The 22,433-nt window shown below is 36.4% G+C and overlaps 1 pseudogene; it reads right to left on the reverse strand.

Moving 5' to 3' along the window:
• Nucleotides 1-20,191: 20,191 nt before the first annotated feature.
• LOC131750449 (proteasome subunit alpha type-2 pseudogene) lies at nt 20,192-20,900 on the reverse strand (annotated as a pseudogene).
• Nucleotides 20,901-22,433: the final 1,533 nt, after the last annotated feature.

Below are 22,433 nucleotides of genomic sequence, written 5' to 3' on the forward strand. Positions count from 1 at the left end.
TAAATGAAAAAGAAATGAAGGAAATGATAGCAAAAATCAGGAAAACAAAAGCTCGTTCTTTCAGAAGTTAAACAAAATTGATAAACCATTAGCCAGACTCATCAAGAAAAAAAGGGAGAAGACTCAAATCAATAGAATTAGAAATGAAAAAGGAGAAGTAACAACTGACATTGCAGGAATACAAAGGATCATGAGAGATTAGTACAAGAAACTATATGCCAATAAAATGGACAACCTGGAAGAAATGGACAAATTCTTAGAAAAGCACAACCTTCCAATACTAAACCAGGAAGAAATAGAAAACATAAACAGACCAATCACAAGCACTGAAATTGAAACTGTGATTAAAAATCTTCCAACAGACAAAAATCCAGGACAGGATGCCTTCAAAGGAGAACTCTATCAAACATTTAGAGAAGAGCTAACACCTATACTTCTCAAACTCTTCCAAAATACAGCTGACGGAGGAACACTCCAAAATTCATTCTACAAGGCCACCATCACCGTAATACAAAAATGAGACAAAGATGTCACAAAAAAAACTACAGACCAATATCACTGATGAACATAGATGCAAATATCCTCAACAAAATACTAGCAAACAGAATCCAACAGTCCAGTCAAAGGATCATACACCATGATGAAGTGGTTTTTATCCAAGGAATGAAAGGATTCTTCAATATATGCAAATCAATCAGTGTGATAAATCATATTAACAAATTGAAGGACAAAAACCATATGATCATCTTAATAGATGCAGAAAAAGCTTTTGACAAATTTCAACATCCATTTATAATAAAAACCCTCCATAAAATACGCATAGATGGAACTTACCTCAACATAGTAAAGGTCATATATGACAAACTCAAAGCCAACATCATTCTCAATGGTGAAAAACTGAAACCATTTCCACTAAGATCAGGAAAAAGACAAGGTTGCCCACTCTCACCACTATTATTCAACAAAGTTTTGGAAGTTTTAGCCACAACAATCAGAGTAGAAAAAGAAATAAAAGGAATACAAATTGGAAAAGAAGAAGTAAAACTGTCACTGCTTTGCAGATGACATGATACTATACATAGAGAATCCTAAATATGCTACCAGAAAACTACTAGAGCTAATCAATGAATCTGGTAAAGTAGTAGGATATAAAATTAATACACAGAAATCTCTTGCATTCCTATACAATAATGATGAAAGATATGAAAGTGAAATTAAGGAAACACTCTCATTTACCATTGCAACAAAAAGAATATGATACCTAGGAATAAACCTACCTAAGGAGACAAAAGACCTGTATGCAGAAAGTTATAAGACACTGATGAAAGAAATTAAAGATGATACAAGCAGACAGAGAGATATACCATGTTCTTGGATTGGAAGAATCAACACTGTGAAAATGACTATACTACCCAAAGCAATCTACAGATTCCATGCAATCCCTATCAAACTACCACTGGCATTTTTCACAGAACAAGAACAAAAAATTTCACAATTTGTATGGAAACACAAAAGACCCTGAATAGCCAAAGCAATCTTTAGAAAGAAAAACGGAGCTGGAGGAATCAGTCTCCCTGTCTTCAGACTATACTACAAAGCTAAATTAATCAAGACAGTATGGTATTGGCATAAAAACAGAAATATAGATCATTGGAACAGGATAGAGAGCCCAGAGTTAAACCCACACACATATGGTCACCTTATTTTTTGATAAAGGAGACAAGAATATACAATGGAGAAAAGACAGCCTCTTCAATAAGTGGTGCTGGGAAAACTGGACAGCTACATGTCAAAGAATGAAATTACAATACTCCCTAACACCATACATAAAAATAAACTCAAAATGGATTAAAGACCTAAATGTTAGGCCAGACAGTATAAAACTCTTAGAGGAAAACATAGGAAGAACACTCTATGACATAAATCACAGCAAGATTCTTTTTGACCCACTTACTAGAGAAATGGAAATAAAAACAAAAATAAACAAATGGGACCTAATGAAACTTAAAAGCTTCTGCACAGCAAATGAAACCATAAACAAGATGAAAAGACAACCCTCAGAATGGGAGAAAATATTTGCAAACAAAGCAACTGACAAAGGATTAATCTCCAAAATTTACAAGCAGCTCATACAGCTTAACATCAAAAAAACAAACAACCCAATCCAAAAATGGGCAGAAGACTTAAATAGGCATTTTTCCAAAGAAGATAGACTGATTTCCAAGAAACAAATGAAAGGATGCTCAGCATCACTAATCATTAGAGAGATGCAAATCAAAACTACAATGAGGTATCATCTCACACAAGTCAGAATGGCCATCATCAAAAAATCTACAAACAATAAATGCTGGAGAGGGTGTGGAGAAAAGGGAACCCTCTTGCATGGTTGGTGGGAATGTAAATTGATACAGCCACTATTGAGAACAGTATGAAAGCTCCTTAAAAAACTAAAAATAGAACTACCATACAACCCAGCAATCCCACTACTGGGCATATACCCTGAGAAAACCATAATTCAAAAAGACTCATGTACCACAATGTTCATTGCAGCTCTATTTATAATAGCCAGGACATGGAAACAACCTAAGTGTCCATCAACAGATGAATGGATAAAGAAGTGGCACATATATAAAATGGAATATTACTGAGCTGTGAAAAGAAATGAAATTGAGTTATTTGTAGTGAGGTGGGTGGACCTAGAGACTGTCATACAGAGTGAAGTAAGTCAGAAAGAGAAAAACAAATACCGTATGCTAACACATATATATGGAATGTAAAAAAAAAAATGTTCTGAAGAACCTAGGGGCAGGACAGGACTAAAGACACAGACATAGAGAGTGGACTTGAGGACATGGGGAGGGGGAAGTGTAAACTGGGACGAAGAGAATGGCATGGACATACATACACTACCAAATGTAAAACAGATAGCTAGTGGGAAGCAGCCGCATAGCACAGGGAGATCAGCTCGGTGCTTTGTGTCCACCTAGAGGGGTGGAATAGGGAGGGTGGGAGGAAGACACAAGAGGGAGGAGATATGGGGATATATGTATATGTATAGCTGATTCACTTGGTTATACAGCAGAAACTAACACACCATTTTAAAGCAATTATACTCCAATAAAGATGTTAAAAATAAATAAATAAATAAAAATTAAAAGTACTATATGCAGAGTATAATTTCCATAGCTAAAAAATGTCATTAGTACCAGTTATTAGTTCATGTATTTTAGTAAAACGATTCTCCTTAGAAACTGATTTTCCTTCGTTAAACATGCTGAACCCAAATAAAATTGAGGGCTTGTAATTACCAGGAGAAGGAAAGATCAACTGCATTGATACTGTTCCATAGGCTGTCCTTTTCCTTTCTTCCTTGTGAATCATATGAACTTTAGTGAGATCTCACACCCATGTTTTTCATTAAGGAACAGGTAATGCATTTAGCTTTCTTTTTATGACTCAGTCTAGAGAACACTATGATCTGGCCCCTGGGGTTTCAAAATAAACAAATTACTTTCTCATCAATATTGAGATAACCTCAGAGAAGCTGAGAGATAGGTTTTACTCAGCATAGGAAAAAAACCAGTACATTTTATAAATACATACATATATATATATATTTATATACATACATATAGAGCACGGTGATAGAAGTTGTCTGCCAAGGTGTGTGACACAACACCCACCTGGGCTTGCAGGTCAGGAGGGTAATTCTCTCTGACACAGCAGCTTCCAGGGTCAACTCTGAGATGGAGACTAAGGACTGATTTACCACCTGCACTGGGAGTACTGATTCCCACTACTCTCCCGATTCAGGCAGTAAATCACCTATACATTTTGTATCCACATTATCATTTGAGGCACAATTTGATTCTAACTACAAGGGGAGCAATACTTGGGACTCGGTGGAGGTGAGGGGCCGGGATCTGTCTCCTTCATTGGTGGGGCAACATATGTATAGTCCCCCCATCCCCATAACCAACTATATACCTTCCCTTTATTTCACAGTCTTGCTTTTCCTAAAATATTCTCAGCATAGCCTTCCCTGTTGAGTTAACACATTACTCTTTTTTTAAATAGCTTAATTGAGGTACAATTGATATACAAAAAACTGCATAGATTAAATGTGTACAACTTGATGAGTTTAGACATCTGCATATACCTGTGAGACCATCACTACAATTAAGGGAATAAACATATCCCTCACCTTCAAGAGACTCCTTCTGCTCCTCTGTGGTGTTTTTCTTTGTTATTTTGTGTGTGTGTGCTGTAAATACACTTAACATGAGATCTACCCTCTTAACAAAAGTTTTAAGTGCGCAATACAGTGTTGTTAACTTTAAGCAACATATTATTACAAAAATATTGTGGAAAAGGAGGTACATTTGCAGAGTGTGCTCAAGGAGACAGACTGCTTATCCTGCTCTTCCCCTAGCAGTGCTTCTTCTTCTCATTAACAGATTTTAAATGGTCACTAAATAATGTCATCACTGTCCCTAAAGAAAGAGAAACTATAGCATGTATTCTTTAAAATGACTTTGTATGGACTCTTGGAACAAACTGAGATCTAAGCTATATGGACCCAAAGTCTTATCCTTTCCCAGAGGTTATTTCTTACCTCCAAATGACATTCATTCAGATGAAGAAGGCAGGGTTTTTTGTTCATTACAAACAAGTACAAATACTGTTAGAAACTATGTCCCAATCTATTTGTAGCACCTTTTGAAGTCTCTCAATTTCATAAAATCTAGCACACATTGTTTCTACTCTTTCCTGGTCATTCAACCAAATTTTCTCTAAGGTTTTTTTCTCTCCAACACAGGAAATGGAGAATGACTCAGGCTGCACACACATACAAAGCTAATGTCTTTATCATCCTGACTACAAGAACCAATTCAAGTCACCTACGTCTCAGACTCCTGCCTCTGTGTTTTGAATCCAGCCACCTTGTCCTCTTAGGAATGGCTTTATTATCCCATCTCAGCAACTAGCCCTTCTCCCTGGTAGAGGGGCATTAAGATGTGACAGGGGAGGAAATTATTGTTTTGGTGCAGAAGCTAAATCCAGGAAAGAGTGGGATAATTGTCAGGTAACTTGAGGTAGGTAACAATTGAAAGGGAGTGGATTTTTGACTCAGTTGTAAAACTTGACCTCAATTATGGGAAAATTTCAAATCAGTTCCAAGCACAAAGTTAGTTTACTTGGATTGTGTTAGAGGCAGAAAAGGGGATGGGAAAGTTAGAGAAAGTTTAAAGCAGGAAAAGTATGTAAGAAAGGAAAATGAGGAGAAAGAGGCTGAACCATCCAGTTAATGTTTAATGATAACTCATGGTGCTGCCCATGAGTCACTTAATATATTGTTGAAAGAAAATGAAGATGTATTTAGATACCTCCCTACCTAGTTAAAAAGAACATAAGGTATTTTGGAGTTCATCATGAGACGTTTTGCGTGGATATGATGAAAAAAGATGAGTTATGACTCAGTGACTAACTAGAGGAAATGAGTCATAAGATGGAGTATGTAGCTGTTTGAGCTTCTGCACCAAAGTCAACCAATATGACATTCAGTCTGTAAACTTATTGAACACTGTTACTATTGTTAATATATTCATTTATCAACACAACATGCATTTCTTGATCCTGTAACTTGAGATCCAACTTTATAATGAAGTTTTCTCTCAAGAGCCAAGAGATTTTTATTTTCTTTTCTTCTTTTTTTATTCCCAAGTAAACATCTGCATTGATCATGGAATTTATTCAAATTACAGGAAACTCATAAACACAATGAAATAATCTATGCTCTCTTCCTGTGGGGCATAAAAATTCATATGTATTAAAAAGGAGCCTATTATGGCAGCTATGTCACAGCCGCGTCATAAAATATACAATCTCAGGGTCTAGAAAATGATTCATAATTTATCCAATGAAATACAAAATACCAAATTTTTCATGTTAAAGGAAAAGATGGTCTTAAATTTCTGTTGCATTTGGTTCTCTTATATTCATCCAAACACTTGAATTCATATTCATAATGAATAAACATCTCTTTTTAAAGCAAAGTGAGACCCTGAAGATAGAACATATTTTCTTTTTTTCCAGGTTTATTGAAGTATAATTGAAAAATAGAATTGTTCATACAGTGTACAACTTGAGAAATTGATAAATGTGTATTATGTATCAATAGCCATAATCAAGTTAACACAACCACCCTGCACAAAGCTACGCTGTGTGTGTGTGTGTGTGTGTGTGTATGTGTGTGTGTCTATGTGTAGGGTGAGAATGTTTAAGATTTACTCTCTTAGCAAATTTCAAGTATACAGGACAGTATTATTAACAGTAACCATGCTGTACATTAGATCTACAGAACTTATTCATAACTGGAAGTCTGTACCCTTTGACCATCATCTCCCCACTTCCCCTCCCCCCACCTCTGACAACCACCATTCTACTCTGCTTTATGAGCTTGACCTTTTTTTAAGATTCCATATATAAATGTGATCATATAGTATTTTTCTTTCTCCGTCTGGTTTATTTCACTTAAAATATCTTCCAGGTTTATACATATTGTCACAAATGGCATATTTGCTTTTTTCTGGCTAAATAATATTTCATTGTATATATTTATACCACATTTTCTTTATCCATTCATCTGCCAAGACAATGAAGTTATTTCCATATCTTGGCTATGTGAATAATGCTGCAACGAACACAGAAGTGCATGTTTTCTTCAGATATAAACTCAGAAGTGAGTTTGCTGGATCTTAGTGTTATATTTTTTATCTTTTGAGGAACCTCTCTGTACTGTTTTCCATTATTGTTGCACCAGTTTACATTCCCACCAACAGTGCACAAGGGTTCCCTTTTCTCCACGTCCTCGACAACACTTGTTTATTTCTTGGTTTTTTGATAACAGCCATCCTAACAGGTGTGAGGTGATATGTCATTGTGGTTTTGATTTGTATTTCCCTAATGATTAGTGATGTTGAGCACATTGTTATGTATGTGTTGGCCATTTTTATGTCTTCTTTTGAGCAATGACTATTCAGGTTATTTGCCAATTTGGATTACTTGGGGTTTTTGTTTGTTTGTTTTGCTATTGAGTTTGAGTGCCTTATACATTTTGGATATTAACCCCTTAACAGATGTATGGTTTGAAAATATTTTCTCCTATTCTATAGGTTGTCTTTAAATTTTGTTGATTGTTTCCTTTGCTGTGCAGAAGCTTTTAAGTTTGATATAGTCTCACTTTATTTTTGCTTTTGCTGCATATGTCAAGGAGATTTATCCCTATGTTTCCTTCTGGGATTTTTATGGTTTCAGCCTTACATTTAAGTCTAATTCATTATGAGTTAATTTTTGTGAGTGGTATAAGATAGGGGTCCAATTTCATTCGTCAACATATGGCTGTCCAGTTTTCCTAACACCATTTATTGCAGAGACTGTCCTTTTCCCATTGTGTGTTCTTGGAGCTATTGTCAAAGATTAGTTGACCATGTATGGGGTTTTATTTCCGGGCTCTCTATTCTGTTCCATTGACCTATGTGTCTGTTTTTAATCCTTTTACCATACTGTTTTAATTACTATAGCTTTGTAATATAGTTTGAAATCAGGAAGTGTGATGCTTCCAGCTTTGTTCCTCTTTCTCAAGATTGCTTTGGCTATCCAGGGTCTTTGTGGTTCCATAGGCGTTTTAGAACTATTTTTTCTATTTCTATGAAAAATGCCATTGGGACTTTGATAGGGGTTTCATGAAATCTCTAGATTGCTTTGGGTAGTATGGATATTTTTAAAATATTAATTCTTCCAACCATGAATGCAGGAAATCTTTCCACTTATTTTTGTCTTTTCCAATTTCTTTTATCCATGTTATACTTTCCAGTGTACAGGTTTTTCACTTCCTTTGTTAAATTTATTCCTAAGTATTTCATTCTTTTTGATGATATTAAAGAGGTTGTTTTCTTAATTTCTCTTTCAGATAATTCATTGTTAGTATATAGAAACACAACTGGTTTTATATATTGACTTTGTACCCTGCAACTTTACTGATTTTGTTTATTAGTTCTAACAGTTTTTTGGTGGAATCTTTGGGGTTTTCTATATATAAGATCATGTCATCTGCAAACAGAGACAACTTCACTTCTTCCTTTCCTATTTGGATGTTTTTTATTTCTTTGTCTTGCCTAATTGCTCTAGCTAGGACTTACAACACTGTATGAGTAAATGTGGTGAGAGTGGGCACATTTGTCTTGTTCCTGATCTTAGAGGAAATGTTTTCAACTTTTCACTGTTGATTGAGCTTTTCATATGTGGACTTTATTATGTTGAGGTACATTCCTTCTACACCTAATTTGTTGAATTTCTATCATGAAAGGATGTTGAATTTTGTCAAATGCTTTTTCTGCATCTATTGAAATGATCATATGATTTTTGTCTTTTATACTGTTAATGTGGTATATTATCAAATTTATTGATTTGTTTATATAGAATCATCCCTGTATCCCAAGCCCAAATCCCACTTGATTATGGTGTTTAATCCTTTCAACATGCTATTGAATCTGTTTTCTCATATTTTGTTAAAGTGTTTTGAATTTATGTTCATCAAAGATATTGCCTATAATTTTCTTTGCTTGTAACATCCTTATCTGGCTTTGGTATGATGTTAATGCCAGCCTCATAAAATGAGTTAGGAAGTTTTCCCTCCCGTTCAGTCAGTTTTGGGAAGTTCAAGAAGGATTGGTGTTACTTCTTCTTTAAATTTTTAATAAAATTCACCCAGGAAGCCATCTGATCCTGGGCTTTTCTTTGTTTGAAGACCTTTTTTTTTTTTTTTTTTTTCCGTATGCAGGCCTCTCACTGTTGTGGCCTCTCCCGTTGCAGAGCACAGGCTCCGGACGTGCAGGCTCAGCAGCCATGACTCACAGGCCTAGCTGCTACATGGCATGTGGGATCTTCCTAGACCGGGACATGAACCCGCGTCCCCTGCATCGGCAGGCAGACTCAACCACCGCACCACCAGGGAAGCCCTGTTTGGAGACCTTTAATTACTGATTCAATCTTACTAGTAATTGGTCTTTTCAGATTTTCTATTTCTTCATGGTTCACTCTTGGTAGGTTGTATGTTTCTAGGAATTTTTCCATTTCTTCTAGGTTATCCAATTTGTTGGTGTGTAATTGTTCATAGCAACCTCCTATGTTCCTTTGTATTTCTGTGATATCAGTTGTAACATCTCCTCTTTCACTTCTAATTTTATTTATTTGAGTCATCTCTCCTTTTTTCTTAGTTTAGCTACAGGTTTGTCAACTTTGTTTATTTTAAAAAAAACAGCACTTAGTTTTGCTGATCTTTTCTGCTGTTTTTCTAGTCTGTATTTCATTTATTTCTGCTCTGATCTTTATTATTTCCTTCCTTCTGCTAATTTTGGGCTTAGTGTATTCTTCTTTTTCTAGTTCCTCAAGATGTAAATGTAGGTTGTTTATCTGAGATCTTTATTTTCTCTTAATGTAAGCATTTTTCGCTATAAACTTCCCTCTTTTAACTGCTTTTGCTGTGTTTCATAAGTTTTGGTATGTTGTGTTTCCATTTTTCTTTTTTTAAGATACTTTTTGAATTTCCTTTTGATTTCTTCTTTGACTCTTTGGTCAGAAGGGTGCTATTTAATTCCACATATCTGTGAATTTTCCAATTTTCCTCCTGCTTTCTAGTTTTATGCAATTGTGATCAGAAAACATACTTGATATTTCAATCTTCTTAAATTTGTTGTCTTGTTTTGTGACCTAAAATATGGTCTATCCTGGAGAATGTTCTCTGTGTGTTCAAGAAGAATGTATATTAATGTTACTGTTGAATGGAATGTTCTGTAATGTCTGCTAGGTCCATTTGGTCTAGGTGTAGTTCAAGACCAGTGTTTCCTTACTGAGTCTCTGTCTAGATGATCTATCCATTGTTGACAGTAGGGTATTTAAGTCCCCTAGTATTATTGCATCACTGTCTATTTTTATCTTCAGATTTGTTAATATTTGCTTAATATATTGGGGTACTGTAATGTTTGGTGCATATGTATTTACAATTTTTGTTTACTGTTGTGGAATTGACGTCTCTGTCATTATGTAATAACCTGTTTTGTCTTTTGTTACAACTTTTTATTTAAAGGCTATTTTTCCAATGTAAGTATAGCTATCCCGACTCTCTTTTAGTTTCCATTTACACGGAATATATTTTTCCATACCTTCACTTTCACCCAATGTCTGTTTTTTTGTTTTTTGTTTTTTTTTTTTTTTGGTACTCGGGCCTCTCACTGCTGTGGCCTCTCCCATTGTGGAGCACAGGCTCCGGATGCACAGGCTCAGCAGCCATGGCTTACAGGCCAAGCCGCTCCACAGCATGTGGGATCTTCCCAGACCAGGGCCCGAACCCGTGTCCCCTGCATTGGCAGGCGGACTCTCAAACACTGCACCACCAGGGAAGCCCCCAATGTCTGTTCTTAAAGGTGAAGTGAGTCTTGTAGGAAACATATAGTTGGGTCCTTTTTAAATCCATTCAGCCATTCTCTGTGTTTTGAGTGGATAAATAATTTATTTACATTTAAAGTAATTACTGATAGGTAAGGACTTACTATAGTCATCTTGTTATTATCCTTGTCTTGTTATTTGTCTTCTTGGCTTCAATATGCAACATCATATATTGAATATATACACATTTATTTAAAATATTTGATCAATCATCATTACCTAAAGGTGTTGGCAGGATGTACAAATTAGTTTTGATAGGTAGAAAATCAAATAGCTGCTCAAGATTTTTATTTTCCATTCCTGATCTCCATGGCTTGACATCTCCTGAGAAATGTAACCTCATCTGGTGTAGAAAAAAACAAATGATAATGACCCAAGGATTCACTAATTTAAATCAGGAATTGGCAAACTGGCATTTTCTATAAGTGATCAGATAATAAATATCTTAAGTTTAGTGGGTTTTACCGGCTCTGTCACAGTCTCTGTCACAACTTCTCTGCTGTTGTAACACAAAAGCAGTCATAGACTGTATTTAAAAGAATGGGCCTTGCTGTGTTCCAATAAAACTTTATCTACAAAAACATGTGGTAAGTCAAATATGGCCCATAGACATAGTTTTTCTGACCCCTTACCTAAATTATCACAGGTAATTTTACATGTCCTACTCCTCATTAATCAGGTAATAATGAGGAAATGAAAAATATAAAACAGTAAAATTTAGTCATGAAAATAATCCATAGGATTTTAGTTCTCTGAGAATAACATGACAAACATCTTTTCCTCCATATTTAACTGACAGTAATGTCTTGAACTAGTAGATGGGTTCAAAGTATACTTTGGCAAGAGAACCAACAGCTAATAGGACTCACTAATGTAAGAGAGGAATCAATGATGATTCCAAACTTTTCAGCATAAGTAAATGGTGATGCCATTTATTAAAATAAGACAGACTAGGTAGGAATATACTTGTGGCTGGGGTTAGAATTAAAATTCTAGATTGGAATGTTGATTTTGAAATGTCTATAAAACATCAAAGTAGAACTACCAGGTAGGCTGTTGAATGTACTGAGAGAAGAGGTTTTTGACTAAAAAGATAAATTTGGGAGTCATCAACTCATAGATGGCATTTAAAGCCATAGAAATGGATGAAATTAGGTAGAGGATGTAAAAAGAGAAAGCAAGACAAGGAAAGACCTTGATGTACTTTCTGAATCATCCAAGAAAGAACTAATCACATTTAGCATAGTTAACTAGTGCTAAGAGGATTTTATTGTACTCCCAATCTTGGTGAATCTATAATATGTGAGTGGCAAAAATCCCACTTTTCTATTTCTCAAATAATTTTTTTTCAAATGTATTGAATCACATAACCTTTTTCTAAGAACTGTCTTGGCGTACATGTTCATCTAAACAAAATTTGTGAAATGCTTATAATTGTGATTAGTGTAATATATTTAATATAGTTTTTTTTTTTTTTTTTTTAGTCACATAGTGTGGTATGCAGGATCTTAGTTCCCTGACCAGGGATTGAACCCATGGCCCCTGAAGTGTACGTGCAGAGCCCTAACCACTGGATCACCAGGGAATTCCCATAATATAACATTTTTAATAATTGATTTTCTTATACACATCACCTGTTTTTTTCTAGTCAAACGGATAATACTAGCCTTCCCAGCATGAAGAAAAGCTGCTGACTTCAAATAATCTCTGCAATTCAGACTTGCACTGCATTTTAATTTCTACTTATATAACATACTCAATGCACTCCTTCTTGTGGTGTTACCTGCCCAGAGATATAGGTAAATTCCCTGCAGTTTAATAAGGTGAAGAGAACAAAAAAAGAGTGGATACTTTCTGTCATCTGCTAAAACATTTTATCCTTCACATGTACAAGACCACTCCCTATTTTTAGGAAGGTAATGGGAAAAGGAAAAGGGAATAATAGGTGAGAGCAGAACAAGAGTGCTCAAGGCAATGAATTTATTGCAAACAGCCATTCCATTTTCTGGAGAATGGGGAAAGAGGTGGTGTAGTTCTACTTTCAGTATGGTTGAGTGGCTCCTATCAGACCAACCCTCCAGTAAATAACAACTACAAACTCTGGACAGGTATAAAACAATTAACTGAAGGTAGTGAAGGGTGAACAGAAGCAGGCACAAAATGGAGTGGAGTCAATATTTGTAAAAAGATAATGGCACTAGGTAAAATTTTAGTTTTATAACTTTCTGATGGATGGGAGTCTTTTTTTTTTTTTTTTTGATAGATGGGAGTCTTAAGGATAAAAGAACTGATATGAAATTTGAGCTGCCACCTACTGCAGGAGAGACAAAAATTTTCAATTTCAGTTCAGCCAAGTTACCAGCCTGATTATTTTTTAAAAAATCAATATTCTTCAAAGGAACATAATAGAATCAAGAGCTTCTATAACACATACTTCACAATGTCCAGGATACAATACAAAATTTCTCAACATATAAATAAGTAGAAAAACATGGCCCATTCTCAAGAGAAAAGACAATATAATATAGACCAATCCTGAGATGACTCTGATGTTGACATTAGCAGTCTAGGATTTTAAAGCAGCTACTATAATTAAGCCCAAGGATGTAAAGGAAAATACTCTCATAGTGTGTGAAAATTAGGACATCTCAGCAGAAAAATAAAAACTATAAAGGAATCAAATATAATTTCTTCACCTAGAACATGCTATATCTGAAATTAAAGTGTTACCAGATGGGCTTAGCATCAGAGTGGAGATGATAAAGGAAAGATCAGCCAACTTGAAACTAGATCAGTGGACATGATCCCATCTAAAGACAAGTAGAGGGACTTCCCTGATGGGTCCAGTGGTAAGGAATCTGCCTTCCAATGCAGGGGACACGGGTTCAATCCCTGGTCAGGGAACTAAGATCCCACATGTTGTGGAGCAACTACTGAGCTCACACACCTCAGTGAGAGAGCCCGCTTGCCACAAACTACAGAGCCCACTCACACTGTAGCCTGCATGCCACAACAAAGAGATCGTGTGCCACAACTAAGACCCAATGCAGCCAAAAAAATAAATTAAATAAGTAAATAAAATAAAGAAATATTTTTAAAAATAAAAACAAGTAGAAAAGAAGATTGAAAATACGAAAGGAACAGAGCCTCAGGGACTTGTGGGACAATATCAAAAGGCCTACTATATGTGTAACTGGAGTCCCAGAATGAGTGAAGAGAAAGTATGGGGTAGAAAAAATTTTTGAAAAAATTTTCAATTTCAATAGGTGAATTGTTTTCAAATTTGGTCAAAGTAATAAATTTACAGTGAACACCAAGCAGAATTAATGCAAAAAGAACTATTCCTATACCCATCATAGTCAATCTGGTGAAAACCAAGGAGAAAATCTTGACAGTAGACAAAGACAAACAACACATTGCACACAAAGGAAAAAGAATCACTGACTCCTCATCAGAAACAATGATTTTTAAAGTGCTGAAATGTTTTTTTAAATAGTGAATGCAAAATTTTATCTCCAGCAAAATTATCCCTCAAAAATCAAGATCAAATAAGGACATTTTCAAATAAGAGAAAACTAAGATTTCATGGCCTGCAGACCTGCACTGCCAAAAATTGTAAAGTTCTTCAGGCTGAAGGGAATGGAAACCTGAATCTTCAGGAAGAAATAAAGAGTATTAAAATTGAAAAATATATGCAAATATGTAAGAGATTATTTTTCTCTTAAATTTAAAAATACATATGACTATTTAAAGAATCACATTGATCCAAATATTTGAAGATAGACAGGATTTTTCACTTTTCATCTAAATGTTATCAAGCTTAGATCTTACAAGGTCATCAAATTTGTCCTGGCCTGAAACTGATATTTGAATATAATAGTTATTATTTTCTGAAATTAAATATATGTTTTCTATCAACATTTACTTTTCACATTCACTCTATTTGCATTTTTTTCTCCCCTTTGTAGAGAAATGTGTCTAGAGTTAATAAGCTTAGCAAGCTTCTAGCCTAATAGGATTATTCTCAGAACATCTCTTTTGAAAGGGAGACATTTCCTAATGGACTTTCTTTTAAAGCGATTTCTGAGTTGTGAATCAATGAAGGGATAAATAATGAACACACTCTTGTGTAGTTAGAACTCCTAGGTCCCAGAACATGTACTTTATTCTTTGACTCTGCTGACATTGAAGTTAAAATAAAGATCGAAACATGTCCAGATAAGGGTAAAATTCTTAGAGGAAAACAATAAAATTTATACCCCCTGGAAAAGAATTATAATGTAAAATTCCTCCAAAAAGCAAAGTATAATTTAAAAAGTAAGTTAAAAATGCATTCAAATATTGGTAGACAGAAGAAGGAAATTATGTACTATTTAAAATCTTGAGCAAAACTATCCAAAATAAAGTCATCAAAATCGTATTATATTCAGAATCTTTTCCTAGTCTCTAGAGGTAAAGAAAAAAAAATTGTTTTCCCAGTTCTTGCATTTGCCTGCTGGACATATGTTCTGGGTGCTCTAACAATGCCTCAGTATCTATGTATCAGTAGTTAAAGTCATCTTCTGTCTTGAAACGTTTTCTCTCCTAACTTCTCACTCCCTAGTATCACCATTGTCATTGTCTCTGAAGTTCCAAACTTATAAATGAGGCTTGCTTTCCTCTTACCTCTCATAAAAGGATTGACCATGTCCTGACTATTTTTTAATTGCAAAGTTTCTCTAAACTAACCTTTTCTTTCCCTTGCCCCTGCCTCCAAACTAATTCAGGCTACAGAATATGTCACTTTGGGCCAAGAAACCTGGATTTGGGGATAAAAAAATACAGAGGTAAAAAAGATATTGTCCAGGCCTTAAATTAACTGGTACGTATTGAGCATTTAAATTAATTCATCTAATCTTACTACAACTCTATGACAGAAACATTATTATTACCCTAACTTTAGAGACGAGAAGACTAATATAGAGAGAAATTAAGTAACTTGTCCAGGTAACGCATATATGTACAGTAGGCCTAGACTGACGTCAAGTCAAAGTATAAGTCTTAACCAATACAAGTGTTGCCTTCCAGGGTCAGGTACTCAGGTCATAAGGTAACCTGACAGCATCACCATGCCTTTACTCCAGGACAAGTCCTCTCCAATCAATTAGGTTCAATGTGCCAAAACACGGTAGTCATAGAAATTTGTTCCATGGATCAATACCTGTTTTTTTCTGTTATACTCTCCTTCACCCTCAGCTTTAGAGGAAAGATAAAGATGGAATCTATCTAGCTAATTGGCAATATTTTCTTGTGTAAGGGGACCAATCTATCCTATATCCCAGTGGGTTCAGTTTCTGCTGGGTTGGCCCTAATTATTTATCGCTTCCCTGCTCTCAGTCGCTAAGGTCACTCTTATCCAGAGGAAGAAGCATAAGATGCAAACAAATTTTTTTAACTTTTTATGTTATATTGGAGTATAGTTGATTAACAATGTTGTGATAGTTTCAGGTGTACAGCAAAGTGATTCAGTTATACGTATACATGTATCTATTCTTTTTCCATTTAAGTTGTTACATAATATTGAGCAGAGTACAGTATAGGTCCTTGTGGGTTATCCATTTTAAATGAGATGCAAAAATTTTAAAGCAGCTGGAGTTTTAAAATGTCCCTCACATATGGTCACCTTATCTTTGATAAAGGAGGCAAGAATAAACAGTGGAGAAAAGACAGCCTCTTCAATAAGTGGTGCTGGGAAAACTGGACAGGTACATGTAAAAGAATGAAATCAGGACACTCCCTAACAGCATAAACAAAAATAAACTCAAAATGGGTTAAAGACCTAAATGTAAGGCCAGACACTATCAAACTCTTAGAGGAAAACACAGGCAGAACACTCTATGACATAAATCACAGTAAGATCCTTTTTGACCCACCTCCTAGAGAAATGGAAATAAAAACAAAAATAAACAAATGGCACCTAATGAAACTTAAAAGCTTTTGCACAGCAAAGGATATCATAAATAAGACCAAAACACAACCCTCAGAATGGGAGAAAATAGTTGCAAATGAAGCAACTGAAAAAGGATTAATCTGCAAAATTTATAAGCAGCTCATGCAGCTCAATATGAAAAAAACAAACAACCCAATCCAAAAATGGGCAGAAGACCTAAATAGACATTTCTCCAAAGAAGATATACAGATTGCCAACAAACACATGAAAGAATGCTCAACATCATTAATCATTAGAGAAATGCAAATCAAAACTACAATGAGATATCACCTCACACTGGTCAGAATGGCCATCATCAAAAAATCTAGAAACAATAAATGCTGGAAAGGGTGTGGAGAAAAGGGAGCCCTCTCGCACTGTTGGTGGGAATGTAAATTGATACAGCCACTATGGAGAACAGTATGGAGGTTCCTTAAAAAACTAAAAATAGAATTACCATATGATCCAGCAATCCCACTACTGAGCATATACCCTGAGAAAACCATAATTCAAAAAGAATCATGTGCCAAAATGTTCATTGCAGCCCTATTTACAACATCCAGGACATGGAAACAACCTAAGTGTCCATCAACAGATGAATGGATAAAGAAGATGTGGCACTTATATACCATGAAATATTACTCAGCCATAAAAAGAATGAAACTGAGTTATTTGTAATGAGGTGGATGGACCTGGAGTCTGTCATACAGAGTGAAGTAAGTCAGAAGGAGAAAAACAAATACCGTATGCTGACACATATATATGGAATCTAAGGGAAAAAAATGTCATGAAGAGCCTAGGGGTAGGAGGGGAATAAAACACAGACCTACTAGAGCATGGACTTGAGGATATGGGGAGGGGGAAGGGTAAGCTCTGACGAAGCGAGAGAGTGGCATGGACATATATACACTACCAAACGTAGGGTGGATAGCGAGTGGGAAGCAGCCGCATAGCACAGGGAGATCAGCTAGGTGGTTTGTGACCACCTAGAGGGGTGGGATATGGAGGGTGGGAGGGAGGGAGACACAAGTGGGAAGAGATATGGGAACACATGTATATGTATAACTGATTCACTTTGTTGTAAAGCAGAAACTAACACACCATTGTAAAGCAATTATACTCCAATAAAGATGTTAAAAAAAAAAAAAGTGTCCCTGCCGGACTTGGAAGAAGATAAAAGAACTGTTGCTACTGAAAACTCCAGTACTACCAATAGAAAGCTATTCTTCCAGGATCCTGAAGATACAGAAAGAGAAGAGCTGGAGAGGGAGAGGAGAATTTATGGGGTTGCCAAACCTGCCTCCATAACTGGAAAATTTTCCATTGCCTTTTGGGATGAACTTTCTTAGTATGAAATCCATCTTCAATTGTGCATGAGGCCTGTGGTGGAGGAACTCTCTTCCCCTCTGAATCTGATTATCCCATTAGCACAGATTAGGAAGAGGGTCCCAGAGACTGGGCTGGGGTAGCCTGGAGGTCAAGAAGGATTTGCTCTATATGGGAGCCCAGGAGCAGAACGTTTCGTCCAACCATCTATCCGTCATCTCCGCAACCAGTGTCTGCAAGCAGCTTTCAGCCAGAGCCACGGCTTAAGGGGCCATACTCTTGGGAGAAATTGGCCGCATCTGAGCTTTTAGCCTGTCAAAATCCATACTGGCTGGCACAAGAACAGAGATTCCTTTTAAAATTGAACATGTCAGCCAAATTAATCCTATTAAACTCTAAATGACCCTCCATTGAGGAAAGCGCATTAAGAAGATTGTTGCTATATTACAATTCCTTCTCTACCATAGAAATCTTCTTAGGAAAAGAGAATTTTTTGAAATGTCATAGAATGTCAGAGGTAGAGGTAATCTTGAAAGACTATAGACTGCCTTCGTAATCATCCCATCCAACCATTTTATTTTACAAATGCTTGGCATAAGGAGAAAGAAAATTCATCAAAGTATGTGAATCACCTAAGGTTTTTTCCTTAATTGAAACATAAAATACATATAATATATTATATCTATAATTTGGTTTATGAAATAAAATAATAAATTCTGACGATTTTTAGTCCCTTAAAATAAATCTCAGTATAATCTAATCCAACGCCTCTTCTAAGGATAACTTGAAATACCACTCCTGTGCTGATGCAAATGTCTCCTCTGGCCAGACTGACCTTCTCTCCACCAGTAGAATAAGCCTTACAAAGCATTTCTTTTTGAGCTCTAACCCACTCTTGATATATTTTCACAGGTTGAGTCCACTGTCTTCTCCCCTGTATCACTACACATATCTTGACTTCCTTCTTCCCTGTGGACTTAATTCTAGGTTGAACTTTTAACATGGTACAACGTTCTCAAACTGCAGGTTTTGGGCTTCCAGTGTCAATCAGACTTTAGGAAAAACAAGCAAAGTCCAGCATGAGATACACTATTGTCAACTATCACTAATAGCAACATTACGGCTAATAGGTAGAGAGTGATTAGTAAGTGTGAGACAACTTAGTAAGTGAATTACCTCATTATCATGGCACCTGATTTTATCTGGAGGTTGGTGATATTAAACTCTCCATATTTCCTGCAAAGAAAGAGGCTCAGGGACTTCTCTGGTGGCACAGTGGTTAAGAATCTGCCTGCCAATGCAGGGGACAAGGGTTCGAGCCCTGGTCCGGGAAGATCCCACATGCCACGGAGCAACTCAGTGCGTGTGCCACAACTACTGAGCCTGTGCTCTAGAGCCCGTGAGCCACAACTACTGAACCCACATGCCACAACTACTGAAGTCCACGCACCTAGAGCCTGTGCTCCGCAATAAGAGAAGTCACCACAATGAGAAGCCTGGGCGCCGCAACAGAGTAGCCCCTGCTCGTCGTAACTAGAGAAAGCCTACGCGCAGCAACAAAGACCCAACACAGTCAAAAACTATTTATTAATTAATTAATTTTTAAAAAAGAAAGAGGCTCAGAATTAGGAAATTCTCCCAAGGTCACATAATTAGAAATAGTAGAAGCAGAATTTTAATCCGAGCAGTCTGATATCAGAGTCCTCTCTCTTAACCACTATGAAAACCTGCCTATAAACCTATGATGGACCATAGTGAGAGACAAAGCTGGAAAATAATTTGTGATTAGATTTATTGGGAGGCTTCAAATTTTGTGCTACAGAGTTGAATATAAGAGGGGCACCTAGGGCTTCTCTGATGGTGCGGTGGTTGAGAGTCCACCTGCTGATGCAGGGGACGTGGGTTCGTGCCCCGGTCCGAGAAGATCCCACATGCCGCGGAGCGGCTGGGCCCTTGAGCCATGGCCGCTGAGCCTGCGCATCGGAGCCTGTGCTCTGCAACGGGAGAGGCCACAACAGTGAGAGGCCCGCGTACCGAAAAATAAAAATAAAAATAAGGGGAGCACCTAACCCAACCTGGGGGGAGTTCCAGGAAAATTTCATAAATGAGTTTCCTTCAGAGCTGAGTTTTGAACAAAAAATAGGAGTCACACACTATGGCAGAGGTGTTCTCTAATCAGTGGGAAGGCCACTGAGGAAAGAATGGAGGTATTAAAGGATGTGGGGCACTTTTTTTGAACAATTTATTATGATTTATGTGTCACTTTAAAAATATCACTCCATTAAACTATGTAGAAATAAGTATGCAAAAAGTTGACAAGACAAAGTATAATTTAGATATGTTAAAGCAGATAGATTGTCTGAAATTCTGGATTTTTCAGTCACTTTATTATTATGCTAGGGCAGCTAAGTAATCCTTAACTTCATCTGGAGTAAGACTTGTAAACCTGGCTTCACTGAAGATTCCAACTTCTATGTAATCTTCTGCCCTTTGCCCTTCCAAACTTTCCTTTAGGATTAATTTGGCTGTATGAGTGCCATCTTCAAGTTCCAGATCTTGGTTATGTCTTTTCTCAAGGAAAGGTTTCCCATTCACATAGTTCTTTCCCATTGATGTGACTTTCCAGGCAAACTAAGGTCCAGATGGATCTGACTGAAATAAATATGGTCATCCCTCATTCCAACCACAAATAATTAAAAAAAGAAACCTCCAAGTGGAGGCACACCACCTGACTGGGTGTATTCTTGCATCACAGAAGTTAAGCTCTGTACTAGCAGAGTTGTGAGAATGGGTTCTTGGTAAACAAGAGAGATTGCTGAACTCGTTTTCCAGCTCTGTGCACCAGCACTCTGAGATCTGGACTTATGCCACCGTACACCAAACCTCTATGCTTGGACATCACTTCCACTTTGTGCACATTTCACTCATCTTACAGAATGGACTTCTGTTTCTTCTCGGTTGCTGATACCACACCATTTGCAGCTATAATTCCCACTGAAGGGGCTCCTCCAGCTACAGCAGTCAAAGCATATTCAATCTGGACGAGTTTTAGATACAGGCTGAATGCGGTCAGCGAAAACCTATAAATGTGCCCCACCATCTTTACCTGGAGATCCCTTTTTTGTCGTTTATAGTAGCTTTATTCATAATTGCCAAAAACTAGATACAACTCACATGCCCACTCATCAGTGAGGAAAGCAGAGTGAGTTCACTGATTGTTGAGTAGGCAGTTGGTGGGTATCAAAGGATAACATTAAAAACTCCCAAACCAGATAGTGAAGATTAAATAATAAAACAGAGGAACAGAGAGCTTTCAAAAAGATAACAGTGCAAAAGTAACTACTAGAAAAGTAAAACCTTCCTAAAAATCAAAAGGAAAAAAATTTTTTTAAAAACACATCACATAAAGAAACATGGAAAACAGTATAGTACATAGAAAATAATTTGAAAAAGTTAAGACCAAACACGAAAACCCTATCAATAAATGGACTTAACTTGCCTATTAAAAGAAACAAATCTCAATTATATTCACAGAGCAAGACCTGACTTTACGCTGTATTCAAGGGACACATGTAAAACAAAGCAATTCAGAGGTTTAAATGAAATGGGCAAAAAATATACTAGGAAAATGGAAATAATAAGAAAGCAAGTTTTCAGCTTCTGATGTCTCAAATAAATAGAATTCAAGCCAAAAGTCATTAAGATAACCAAGGTCCATATAAATACTGTTCTAAAATTCACAAAAAAGATCAAACATCTCTGAGCATCAAAGCACTAAATGAGGTAGAAGCTAGTTTTATTAAGCAAAACCATAGGAGATGCAAAGAGTAAAGGAAACATACTAATAATAGGAGATTTCTACTCTCAGTACAAGATAAATCAATAGACAATAAATAAATATATAGAAGACCTAAATAGCATATTTAATAAGATAGCTCTTACAGACTTATACTGAACTTTAACCCTGATAATAGAAAACACATTTTCTTCTCAGGAACACATAGTCTATTTACAAAAGTGATCAAATATTAGGTCACAAGAAAAACAATAGTAAGTTGCATAAGACAGAAAAATAACTCTTTGATGACAATGCAATAAAATCAGTAATTATTAATAAAGTATTTTTTTTAAAGCTGAAAGACCCTTCCTCCTGGAAATTTGAAAGCTGTTTTTTTTTTTTTTTTTTGTGGTATGCGGGCCTCTCACTGTTGTGGCCTCTCCCGTTGCGGTGCACAGGCTCCGGACGCACAGGCTCAGCAGCCATGGCTCACGGGCCCAGCCGCTCTGCGGCATGTGAGATCTTCCCAGACTGGGGCACGAACCTGCGTCCCCTGCATTGGCAGGCGGACTCTCAACCACTGCGCCACCAGGGAAGCCCCTGAAAGCTGCTATTTAACTGGCACAGGCCAGAGGAGACTAAGGAGATACGACAACTAAATGTAATGTGATGCCCTGGATTGAATCTTAGAACAGAAAGAACATTAATGGAAAACTGAAAAATCCAAATACAGTCTGGAGCATAGTTCACAGTATAGTGTATCAATATTGGTTCTCAGTTTTGACAGATGTACCACGATAACCTAAGACATTAACAACAGGGGAAATTGGTTGAAGACTATATGGGAACTCTGTA

Source organism: Kogia breviceps, chromosome 2, assembly GCF_026419965.1.
Source record: "Kogia breviceps isolate mKogBre1 chromosome 2, mKogBre1 haplotype 1, whole genome shotgun sequence".
Lineage (NCBI taxonomy): Eukaryota > Metazoa > Chordata > Mammalia > Artiodactyla > Physeteridae > Kogia > Kogia breviceps.